At 38.2% G+C, this 13,392-nt stretch overlaps 1 protein-coding gene across 1 annotated transcript in view; it reads right to left on the bottom strand.

Annotated features, from left to right (window-relative positions):
• LOC138473016 (disintegrin and metalloproteinase domain-containing protein 12-like) overlaps positions 1–13,392 on the bottom strand; it is a 2,040,250-nt gene that overhangs the window by 449,131 nt on the left and 1,577,727 nt on the right. The gene's annotated exons all lie outside the window — the stretch shown is intronic.

The raw sequence follows: 13,392 nt of genomic DNA, 5'->3' as shown, positions 1-13,392 counted from the left end.
AATGGATTGAGAGCCGTTGCTGCAGAGCATTGCCAGCAAGAAGAGAAACCTAAAGTCGATTTCCACAGCAGGTGCGTTGGGAAGTTGCGCTGGTTGTCCTTAGAGGCGCCTGAAGAAGAAAGAAGTTGTGGTGGGCTTTGCTCTCATACAGAGAGCAAGAATGCTCCTGGACGCTGACTGGGGAAAGCTGTTCGAGTACAACAGATACTGAGGCGAGTACCCAAAGGTGTGCGATTGGAGTGAGAGAACGCGGATGAAGTCGGTAAACCCAGATGGGAGAAGAAAACCCTGTAATTGAGGCAAAGAGACCCTGAAAGAGTGAATTGGTTGCCAATAGTGCGTAAAGAGAGTGATCTTCATTGAAATCAGTGTCACCTTCATCATCACAGTACTTTGCCATAAAGTAACTTGGGGAAGAGCCATGCCCTCTTGTACTGAAGTGGGAAAGATAACATTTAACATGTAGTCCTGGCAGAAGAGTATACCACACAAAGGGTGGATCTGGGATCTGTACCCATAACAAATTGTGTTGTACGAGATAGCCTGGCAGGGAAGTATACCGGGAATTTTGAAAAAGAGAATATAACAAAGTCCTGGCAGGAGAGTATACCAGGCAAAGAGCGGATCTGGGATCTGCACCCATAACAAATTGTGTTGTACAAAAGATCCTGGCAAGGGAGTACACCAGCTATTATTGCGGGTCTGTGGCCCACACCCTAATTGTGTAAAGGAACTGTACAAAAGAACCTGACAGGGGAGTATACCAGGTGTTATGAGATTCTTGGACCCGCACCAAAGTTGTGTTATCTTGAAAGAAGTAACCTAAGGAAGACTAATGCTCTTAAGATTTAAAATTGTATCGAATGTGAAAAAGGCCTGGGGACAGGAGTTATTTCCCCTAGAGTGAATTGCAACAATGGAGGAGGGAGTTATCCTCTTGAACTAAAAAGAATTTGGTTATTCTTTGAACTTTTGTTTTGGTGGAGAGAAACCTGGGGAAGGGAGCCATTCTCTCTGGATCGGTGAACTTGTTGCATTTGGAACTTTTGTTGGAGCTATACTTTTTGTTGAACTTGAACAAATTGTGCATTTTCTGAACGAAAAGACAATACCCTAAATACCCTATCGTTGGTTTTAGATGTGAGTGCTAGGATAGGATTTGGGACGTTTTTGCTTTGGACATCTTGACACTTGACAGATCCTTAGTTTTAGGTGAGGTTGGGAAATACCCCCTGGATTAGGGACAGCAAGCCATTTTCCAACCCCTTTATTATTTCAATAAAAGTGTACAATTGGTTTGAACGTCATGACATCAGTATGCAATTCAACAATGCGGGTGTCATTTTGAAAAAAGAACCGCTCTGTTGCAAAATATTTGAAAATGATATGCTGTGATGTAGAATATATTTCCCATGCAACTGTTATGCTGGGATAATATCGAAAATGAACTGATGCTATAGAAATTTTGACAAATTACGAATATTTACTAGCTAATTGTATATGCCACTGAATATTTTCATTAAGGCCTCTCACATGCCTTTTGTTCAAGTTTGGCCAATTTTAATTCAGTGACTGACTACCCCGTCCCTTAACTTTACGTATAACAGTGCCAGTGGAATTCATCAAATTGATGTGATGCCTACTTAAAGTGTTCTACCTTAGTGGCTGCTTCAATTTTATTTTTAATTCCGCTTGTTTGTTCTATCATGCAAGTTTTTACTTTTCCTCACTGTTTTTCCAAAATATTTAAGGCCACAGGGGCATTAAATCAAAGAAATGACATTAGCAGCACCATAAATCATAAAATCTAATTGACTCCATGATTGTGAAAGGCCAATGTATACCTCACTACTTTTCCAAGTAAGCAGACATATGGTACACCTGCCACATGGGCGATGGCCTCTTTTTGGTAACATGGACCACAATTATATAATTGTGGGTTCTATTCTGATTTATCATTTATATCATTCTTCATTAGTATATTGCTAACAATCCTACTTTTTGAAGGTAAAAGTAGGGAATTGTGCTGCACTATTTGCTGTAGCCTTTCTTCCAATTTTTCATCATTATATGTTTAATGTTGCAGGATAAGTTAGTAAATGCAGACATTCTTGTGATTTGTTGAGCTGGTTTATGCTTCTGTTTAGGTGTCAATGAGCTGTCTCTACTGCAATAATATGCTTGTTTGGCTGCATTTCTAACTTATTTTCTGGTGTAACCTATTTATCAATTTGTTTATGAGTGTCAGCTTCTGTAGCACATGCATGGATGTCAGTGCTTGTACTTTGAGTCTTACAAATTGGCCAAACGGTAGGTTTCCTTTGATATCCCATGTATGATGACTGTTATAATGTGACAGGGGACTGCGATCTATGGGTGTATGGTAGGTTTATGGAATTACTTGATTTTTAGCTTGTCCTGCTGTACACATATAGTGAGCGCTAAGTAGTTAACTCTGTTATTACTGTTAGTTTGTGAAATCCATTCTAAAATGGGTATCTGAGTGGTTGCTACCTGACCAAATTATAATGATATAATTGATGTAGCCATGTTTTTATGTTCTCGAAGAATGTATTAGAACCATCATATATTTTAGCATCTGTGAACATTTCCACAAATACATTGGATACATAGGTCCCACACACGCTTCCATTGCTGTACCTACAGTCTGGTGCCCATTCATTGAAAAAAGTTCTTAGGGCAATTGCTATACACCATACAATAAACTTATTTGGAACTGGAAGGGAATCTTGTTGTTCACTTAGTCGTTCTTTTACTACCTCTAATGTAGCATGTTGAGGTATACGTGTGTACTGAGATTCTATATTTTAACATATCCATGTGCCATGAGGGCGATCGAAAGGAAGGGTTTCCAACTTTTGTATTACAAGGGTCAATTTCTGAGGGACAATTTCATCCTCTGTACAATGTGATAAGGTTAGTAACCTGACCTTGTCAAGAGTGGATGGGGACCCCTGTCAGCCTAGGGTGAGGGGCCTACCAGGGTGGAAACCAGAACCAGTTCTAACCCAGAGGGGGAAGGTGGCAGTTGTGAGGGTTCCAATCCTTCCCCTTCTCATAGTGCGAGCATGCTTGCTTACAGTATCACTGGTGATCACACCATACCATTCCCGCATAATGCTGGACAGCCTTTTTATTTTGTTTCAGAAAAACTGCAGTATCCAGCATTCCCTGCAAGGAGAAGCACCTTTACTGGCAGCACAGACATGTCCCTTTAGTGACCAAGATTCTAAGTTCATTTACCAATAGTATGTGGAGCACAACATAATTTGCATCCTGGGAACCAGCAGCCAGCAGCACAATGGCACAGAGATGATGTGAGAACCAGAAGTGGCGTGGGACTGCAGGCACACTGAGTACTCCATGGACCATGCACTTGATTGGCAGACAGCCACGGAATGGATTGCCAGTCGCGCAAATGAGTTAGCAAGCCAACAGGCCCACACAAGAACAGGGATTTATTGGCCACTGTACCTACCTGGGAGAGGGTTGTGGAAAGACTCCAAAGTAGACTGACAGAATGACAACGCCATCACACAAACTGGACTTTGAACATCATAAACCATCAATGTGGGCAGCCATCAATGTAAACTCAGTGCACCAGCACAAGGAAAGGGGCAGGGTGTACCCCTCTTTTGTGTCTTCTGTTGTAGCGCTGCCTAGATGGGGATAGCAGGGGAAGATTGCCTCCTGGAATGGCTAAGGTATTTTGGAGTGTTATAATTGTTCCTTACTAAGTGGGTATCTATAGTTTAACACTCCTGCTACATAATCATACTCCACAATTCTGCAACAAGAAACAGGCTGTATTGGAATCAAAATGTCATTTAATCAAATTAAATCACTTGAAAGGTGGTCCTCTACCTTATGCTGGGGAAGTCAACACAGTGAAATAGGTCAACATTGGTAACTGGTTTACAGAAATAAGAATTGGCCTGCCTGTGAAAATCTGACTAAGAAACAGTGCACACATGCAGTCATTTCATCAACCAATTAATTAGATTTCTAAACATTACTAAACATCTATCTTTAATTAATACAGTACAATTCAAATTTCCTTAAAGGACGCTTATCGGCCAGCGTAGGTTATTCTTTCACTAAACATGTTCGACTTAAATCACTTAGCATATATGTCCCCAATCTCTAAAACAAACATTGGTATCAGTGAAATGTCAAAGATGGATTTGCTGTATATTTCCCACTCACAATATATTCCCATTTGCAATGTGGTGTGGGTGGTTTCAAGGCGATGCATGTAAAAGCAATACTAGCTCTAGTGAACTGTGCTGTCAATCTAGAATGCACCAAAAGTTTATCTACTCTATGTATTCACCCAAGATTCTGACATTCTGAATAGACAAAAACTGTGCTCCCTCAAATAACCTTGGATGATTTGGATGTATTTTAAGTTCATATGAGCAACAGATGTGAACTAAAATTGCAAAGATATACTCATTTACGAATGGGCTCACTATTAGTAATTGATGGTATCACTCGTTACTTATATTTTCTCCCTACTTAAAACAATGCTTTTTAATAACCAGAGGTTATTTTTATTGCTTGAACTTGAATACAAATTGTGGGGTTTAGCATAACACTGGATCAGAAGATAGGCTATGCTCTTTTTCCCTACTCTTTATGGGATGCTCTGCCCTACATGTGATGCTACATGTTCATCACCTAGGAAGCATTATATTGTGCCACTTTTCAAAAAAGAAGATTTTCACCATTGGCTACCGGCTCTGATTTTTCATTGGAAAATAGCACAAGTGCTTAAGACATTTTTATATAACACACTTAAAATTAGGGAGGCAACGATGAAAGCTAATTCTCAATATTGTATCTATTTATTCATAGTGATTAATTTTACATGAATTGTATTTGGTATATAGTTAATATTTCTTTTGTTGCAAACATAATTAATGATGAATTAACTTTTGGAACTGATGTAAATCCTTCTTTGATTGTTTTATTGTATTGCCCATGATCTTAAATAGTATTTGTTTTGAATGTACTTTATGGGATTTGGTTTCCCAGAATAAAGTTTGAACCTGAACCAATCGCAAAACAAATATTGGTATCAGTGAAATGTCACAGCGAAAGATGGATTTGCTACATATTTCCCCAGTAGCAATATGTTCCCATTTACAATGTGGTGTGGATGGTTTCTAGCCGATGCATGCAAATTAAATACTTGCTTTGGGGTACTGTGCTATAAATGTAGAATGACCAGAAAGTGTATTATCTATGCTATGTACCCACTCTAGATTCTGACTTTCTGAAAGGAGAACAACTGTACCCCCCAAATCACCATAGATGATTTGGATATATTTAATTCTCGGTCCTCTCACTTTAACACAAGATCATTGGTGAAATATTACTGTTCATTTGGAGTATGAATCTTTGCTATGGAAATACAAATGGAAATGCAAAACTCGGTTTTAGCCCATTCTGTCTTTTTAAATATCTATGGCTATCACAAGTGTTGACTAGCTGGCTAGAATTGCCCAGTCGTGTGAACTGGCTGAGATTTTTATGTGTACATAGAAATTCATAGCTGTTGAGCACAAATTTGTTTACAGTTAACCTATACTCGTGTGGTCTCTTAACATGCCGCGTGATTATGATAGGATTATGTTAAACATACTGTAATAGCATGACCAGATTGGATACAAAGTGACGTGCTCAATGCTCGATTAGATTTTTTACCATCAAAGAGTACGCCGCTGGGTAGAACATGGTTGCTCAACATACTTTATTAACATTGGAGAAGAACACTAAGTAGTTCAGAAAGTATGATTAAGTTAGACACAGAAAGTGACAGATTTGAGATCTGCTTTCACTTTCAACATCCAAATAGCATGTGTCAGTGTGAGAAGTGTGGACACGAATACTTAAATATACCCATTGATGTGGATACTGCACCTGTGCACTGAAACCAGAACATATAGTACAAAGTAAGTGACATGTACAGTGTGGGCAGTCAATATTATGTTTTTAGATAGTTTAAAGAGGAGAGGTTAAGTACTCTAATCTATATACATAATACTCCATTCATTGCAGGTTTAGACTATCAACAATATGCAGTGATAAGGGTTTGCAAACATAGAGCAAAGCACCACCTCATTATGCTATGTTTCATGAGGATTGACCTTACGGACCTACATCAAATTATGACAGCCATGGTTTAAGTATTCCTTTCGGAAATGTGACCACAAAACTTAGCTATGTTAAGTGTGGGATTTACAAGAATAGTCTCTTCCATTTCTCCCATTTATTTTGTTTATTAATATACAGCCCCAGCTAGATGAGGAAATTGATATTCCTTCCATACCTTTGATTGATCCAAACATATCAATTGGGTAAGCGTACGTTTTTTCCTGAATTCACTTTATGTTGTCCGTGATTAATTAGCTAAGTCACGTTGACAGTATGAACTATTCATTTTTACTAGTTCATTAATTATGTTCATCTTTATATGTAGGTGAAGTTAAGAAGTATGAATGTTACCTCATAGTGCTTTTTACCAAAGACGCACCAGCAAGCTTACCAACATATACATACCCCTGAATAATTTCCAATTAATAATAAACTCTGGTTTAATGGAAAGAAACATGTTGGGATCTTTTAGGTCATATTAATTATGACCAGGCTATATATCAGTAAGATATTGTTAGATATAGTTGTATTTCTTTTGTGTACCTGACTCTAGATTTTTCACTTTATTTCCTCTTTCTTTATTTGCTTGATTGCTATACACCTCAGTGTGGTGATTCGGCTAGTTATTCATCTATTCATCACAATAGGATGTGTTTATACTTATGACTTATGACTTTTGTAGATTTTGATGTTGAGGGTAGTTTTGTCTGGTGTATTTATCACTTATTGATTATTATTTGATTGATTTTTCTATTTGTTGAATCATTATATGCACTGGTTTATGATTTGATTTTTAATTGAATTGATGGACTAATATGTTTTGTAGTGTGCTTTATTCTTTTATTGCAATTGTTTTAGATATAGATTTTATATTAATAAAATTGTGAGATTTAAGAATACCATTGAATAGAGTAGAATTTAATCTTTTCCCATCCATACACTAAATTTGGTGGGTATTTTCAGTCTTCTTTGCTTCCCTATGTAGATGCACTCTACACCTGATCTTTCTTTTGTTATGTTCCATTAATTAATTAACCATGAGTGACCAGGGTATTGTACACCTGGTGCTATAATGTGTGCATATCGGTTAATAGTACCTAAGAAAAACACACTGGATTCAGTTTATTGTTTTAATTTACAAAATGCTGCACTTTCTACCCATACTTCATTGTGCATACAACACAGTGAAAGGCAGAACCATTGTATTTGTTCCTATTCAAATATAATATCACTAAGTTTAAATATCGTGAAAGCAGGATACTTTTCAAACTAAAATATTACAATATCGTAATCCCATTCTTTTGGTGATAGTTTTTCAGCTACTGTTTGCTGTGCAGAGGAAAATGTAACCCAATGTGTTCTACAATAAATCAGATTTCATTTGACTTTAACTATAGTGAGAAATCAATGTTGCATTTCATACTGAAATGTTAAAGTCTTCTTTTCTGGAATGTTCCCTCCTCCAACATCACAATACCTCTCAGTCCATCCACTCTTGGGACTTAGCAGAGAAATATTTCTAGAGAGTCTATATCTAATTACATCAGGGAACTTTCATTCTCACTTTTCAATAATTCTTTAAGGCACAGAACCAGCAAGGACCCTCTAGAGTTTCCAGGCAATACGGAGTCAGCTAGGCCACTTCTGGTTTCTTCATCCGGCTAGGAAGACAATTCTATCTCATGTAAATTGTGCTTCATACGTCCTAATGGATAAGGCCCCTTCACCTGCTGATATTATCTAAGCTCAGCACCCATCCATTTGGAGCAGGGATTCCCCTTTTGGCAGGTTTCAAGGAACAACCTGCTCTTAATTTCCTGTGCATTTCTGCTAATGTAAGGTGTAATATCCACATTCTATGACAGGTTAAAAAAGCACATTTTGATTGGTGGAATCATCTCATTGGTTTGATTAGCAGGCTGATATTTCCAGGGAATATATCCCTTCATTTTTATAGATTGTTCATATTTCTGCATATGTGACTGCATATGTGACTGGGTGGAACTGTACAATTTGGATAGAGCATCCTACATTATCGCATACATCACTGTAGTAACATGACAAATCAATGAAGTATGGATTTCTCACAATTCTCACATATTCAGTGACACCCGTCATGAGTATGCGCGATGAAATATGGAGGAAAAATTGATATGTATGATTGTGTCAATTTTTAATAATTATCACAATATCATACTTGGTATCTTTTGTAGAGGGCAATCTCATGGTTTCAAAACACACTTTCTTTTGATTCTAAACCTCATGGTTGGGAGTTTATGGCTAGACATTATTTTTTCATGATCCAAAGTGCTGATTTAAATGGTCCATTTTGATTATTTTTTTATGTCTTCACAATAAACCATGCAAGCAGCTCTCAGAGACCCTTTTGAGAAACCGTCAGGCAATGATTGATGTGAACGGCAGACAGGCCTTCTTTGTTTGAACTCCTATTAGTACCACAGATGTAGATTTTATTATCGAGGTAATGCTGAAAGGTGAACATTTTAAGTGCATTTTGGACTTTAAACACTTTAAAGCACGAAGCCTGGAAAACAGACACATATCATGTGGTCAGTTTAGATTTCATCTCTTGGGAGGACCATGTATTTGGGTCTGTTGGAATGTAAAGATGTATTTTCTAAGAATATTTCTCTTCAAAGATCCCATGTGGATGGAGCATCCCATTAATCAGAAGCCCTAAACAGAATGGTCTTTGTTAGAAGGAATATAATGTAGTTGATGATTATTCACATAGATGAAACAGAGATATGCTTGCTGCAAGGTTCTCAGGAAGTATCAGCAAAACCAGGATTGCCAGAGCCACATAGGAACACCATTTGGCCATGCCGATTCAAACACCCATGTATTTCCTATGTTAAAGTCTTATAAATAAATATATCACTTAATATATTTATAATAGATTTCTATTTGCATTTATAAGTGCACCACTTTTATATTTAACATTGATTACATACTCTTTATAAAATGCACTGAAAATTCGCTTGCCTGGGACAATATGATGCTTCAATTAAAAACACATCGCTTTTTAGTTTACGAAATTACGGGCGAATAAATCAAACTCTTGTCAAATGCTTGACAATTATTTGGGATAATATAAGAACTGGTGTTGGTTCTTTAGCCTTCTCACACTATTTGTAGGGAGTGATGCTATATATATATATATATATGTTTCTATCCAAAAGGTGGCTTTATATTTCAGAGACTCCCTATTTCTTATTTGCAAAGTTCAGTAAAGTACCTCAGTGTTTTAGTGCAGTCAAGTGCCACTCTTTCTATTCATGGTTTGAGAAATGTACACCACTTACAACAAAGCACCTTTCAGCACAACCCTCATTAGGTTCAGCCAGTCTCCATGTCTCTTAATTTCTACTACAGAATCAATGGCATGGAATAGACAATGGGGAGACAGAGGGACATATAAAAGGGCAGATGAGAATCAGAAAGTTGTGGGTTGTTTGGGTGGGGCCATGGCAGGCACAGTTGGACCAAGAGACCAGGCAGAGGAAGGACAGTGCAGAGGAGCATGGAGGATAATATTGCAGGTGGTGTGTAAGGAATTGGTTGGTGAAAGGAAGTAGTACTAAAAGTGAATATGCTTGTGTATGAATGGTGTTGACTGAAAGAGTTGGTAGTGAATTAGAAAGTGTATGTAAGGAAGTGAAAGGAGAGTGGGAAGCAAATTGGGATAAGAGTAGTTATTTGGAGATGGGGAGTGAAGTGGTGCAGAGAGGGGAGAGCAGCGATGTGGTGAGGTGAGAGCAGTGGTTAGGAGAGGGGAGAATAGTGAGGAAGAGAGGGGAGAATAGTAACATGCGGAGCCGGGAGTAGTTTTGTGTAGAGGGAGAAGTGGTACAACAGAGTAAGATAAGAGGGTGGTGGTAGACTATACTGGGAGGAACATTGGAGAGGCAGCATAGAGTGAGAAAGTAGCACAAGCCCACTGTAGGGACAGTGAAAGGAGCCTGAGGGAAAGTGAGGAGAGATGGTGGGTGGTGTGGGAGGAAGGAGCGAAGAGGGAGAAGAGGGCAAGTAGTAGGGAGAATCGGGTCAAGGAACAATAGGGCAAGGAAGTAAACGTGAGGGTGAAGGCCAAAGTGTCTGCCATGTGCAAATCATTCCCGGGGACAAATTGTTGGTCTGGAACCCATGGATTGTTCCCTGTGGAAGTTTAGATAGAAAAGTATTTTGCCTTTGGCCATCACCATTAGGCCAATAGGGGGTCACCAAACACCAGTAACAGCCTGGGGTTGAGGGATACCTCTGTTTGGGTTGGTTAGCACCTTCCTAGCTTAGAGAGATAAGGACAGCCATTGGGTCTACTGCTAAATAATGTAAAACCCTTGAACTGTTTCTGTGAGTTGGCATTTCATTCAAGACAATAGCAATGAGAACATATTCGGAACATTCTGAAAACGGCCTAAGCAGGAAGATGTCATGCCACTATTGAATGTCCCAGTTGATTGTTCAAATCTTGTGAATTTTGGGTACAGTGAGGAAGTAGGAGTGGTATGGTTTTCATTAAACAGATATTCCGCCTTATATCTGGATATCCAGCAATGTTCTAATGGCTTCAATACTTTCTGAGATCTAATCAGAGGTTTTTATAGCTGTATGAATTCTTAAGAAGTTGTAGGCATTCTTCAATGTATTTCGATCTTTTGAAACTAACTATGGCACCTCCCTTGTCTGCTTTTCGAATGACAATATCTATATTATTACCTAACTTGGACAACCTTTCTTGTTCGTTGTGGCTGATGTTATACCAAACCATATCTTTATGTTGTTCTATGATACCACTTTCTTCTAAAAACCTTTTTTCAAACAACATTGACTCATTTGAAAAAGGCTGAATAGAAGGGTAGAAAACTGAAGGTTTTCAAAACCCTTTGAGGTCTTCAATGCTATTGTTGGGCTTGTCTCAAAAGTACTCTTGTAATCTTATCTTGCTCATAAAATAATGGATCTGAATATAAAGGGATCATGCTGTTTGGTCATTACAAAATCCCAATCCTTTGTTGAGGACTGATTCTTAATTTTCTGTAAGACAGTACATGGGCATATTTATATCTAATGTTTGGCACTCCTGGTGATGCCTGTTTGGTCCTCTGTCTACGAATGTTTGGCTTTGCTTCTTTCTGGATTGTCTGGAGATGCTTCCTCTGCTCAAAGTACCTCATTATTTATGGTTCTAACTGTATGTGGCTGTCTGCTCTGTGACTACTTCAGGTCCAGTGTTACTGCTGTCATCACAGGAGCTATGTGAAGTGCTTGTGAAGAGCACTCACCCATTAGTTTTGGTTTGATCTTGTTTTGAGCAGTTGCCATTATTTTTGTCCCCTTCTACTATACATGGGAAACTTTTCTCATGCGTATAGTTGTACAGATCCTTTCTTAATCTTCTAATACTGTCATTAGTAGTTTATCATTTAAATTAATCAATTTCTTTATTAAACATTTCCAATTTAGCTTTGTATACATCTACGGGGTCAACCTTTCTGATATCTTCATCTCCTTAGCGATGTCGATAATCATAATTAATCAGTCTCTGTCACGTTTATTCGCGATTTTTGTATTTATATCATTCGTATTTTATATAGCACCTTAAGCCAAGGCCCTGTACAGAGAGTCAAGGACTGTACAAAAAATTATTAACATAACAATAAAAGCAATCTGTCACATTAACCATGAGGGAGAAGATAGGACTTCATCAACTTACAAAATAAAGAATAGCGAGAAATAGAGCGAAGTGGAAGAGCATTCCAATGTAGGGGAGCTAAGAGGGCAAAGGACCGAAAGCGAGACTGGGCACAGGGAGAACAAGAAGCCACGAGAAAAAAATTAGAAGAGTGAAGGGATCGAGAGGGGGTATAGAAAGAAACAAGAGAAGAAAGATATTCAGGTGCAGTACCATAAACTAACTTAAGAATCAGGCATATAAAGTTGAATTTAAGCTGAGAATTAAAAGATAGCCAAGTAGAGAGTTAAGAAGAAATGGAGTCACGAAAAAAAGAAGACAAAGAAAAACACATGGAAACATTGAAAATAGACCTTAAAGGGGCCAAACGAGAAAGTGGAAGAACAAAAAGAGCGGTAGAACAATAAAAAAGCAGAGAAGAAATGAGGGGAAAGCAACAGGCGCTTGAAGACAGAGATGTGATGAGAGAACAATAAATCAGAATCAAAGTGAAGCCCCAGATTACAGGCATTAAGAGAACTAGGGAGCTGCGATGGGGGAAATGAAACGAAGGATAGGAGACGGAAGAGTATTTGCCTGAAAGAAGAAAACGTCTGTTTTAGCTGTATTAAGCGTAAGATAGTGATTAGACATCCAGGATTTATTAGCAACTAAACAAGTGGTGAATGCCAGATGAGAAGGAAGAGAAAGACAGAAAGAGCTGAGTGTCATCTGCATAAAAATTATGTGATAGGCCAAATGAAGAAAAACTGCAGCCAGAGAGGAAGGGTAAAGCGAGAACAGAAAAGGGCCTAGCACAGACCCTTGAGGAACACCGTGATCAAGAGACAAGGTGTCAGAGGTTGTACCAGCCCAAGAAACAGAAAACGCTCTTTGGGACAGGTATGACTGAAATCATTTAATTTTTAAACTGTTCATTGCCCAGAAAGAGCCATGGTTTGTTGGGTAAAATAAGATCTTGGTTTAATGATTTTTCCTTTAAATATTCAAGCATTATCTCTCAATGTAATTCATTTCAAATTAATATTTTGTGAACCATGTAATTTCATCTCATTCATTGGTGTTACTACCCATTTTTTCAATCATTTAATTTCCCATCGATGACAATTTGGACATACGTTCTTGTGCATAGTCATAATTAAATGCTGAGCATTTTGCCATTGTGGGATCCAATAACCAAGTGTGTAAAAAACCAATATAAAAAGTAGAAGAAAGAAGCTCCTGGATTTATATATAGTGGTTTTAGTTCATTAGTACCCAACAAGGGACAATCAGATTGTTTCATGCAATCTGATTGGCCCTTGCGGGGTCCTTACCTGGCCGACAAGGCTCTGCTCACCGCTGGGTTATTTCCAGGAGTGGGCACCATGGAAAGGGAGAAGGCACTATGTGTAGTCCCTTCTCCCTTTCCATAGTGGCCATTTTCTTTCTTTGGATTTTTTTTTCTCACTGACTTCCTGTTACTTCGTGGACATTTTATTGTCTTTTTTTCAATT

This window comes from Ambystoma mexicanum, chromosome 8 (genome assembly GCF_040938575.1).
Source record: "Ambystoma mexicanum isolate Mex_15411 chromosome 8, UKY_AmexF1_1, whole genome shotgun sequence".
Classification (NCBI taxonomy): Eukaryota; Metazoa; Chordata; class Amphibia; order Caudata; family Ambystomatidae; genus Ambystoma; species Ambystoma mexicanum.
Note: the sequence above shows the minus strand (reverse complement) of the source record. Positions and strands in the feature narration are given on the sequence as shown.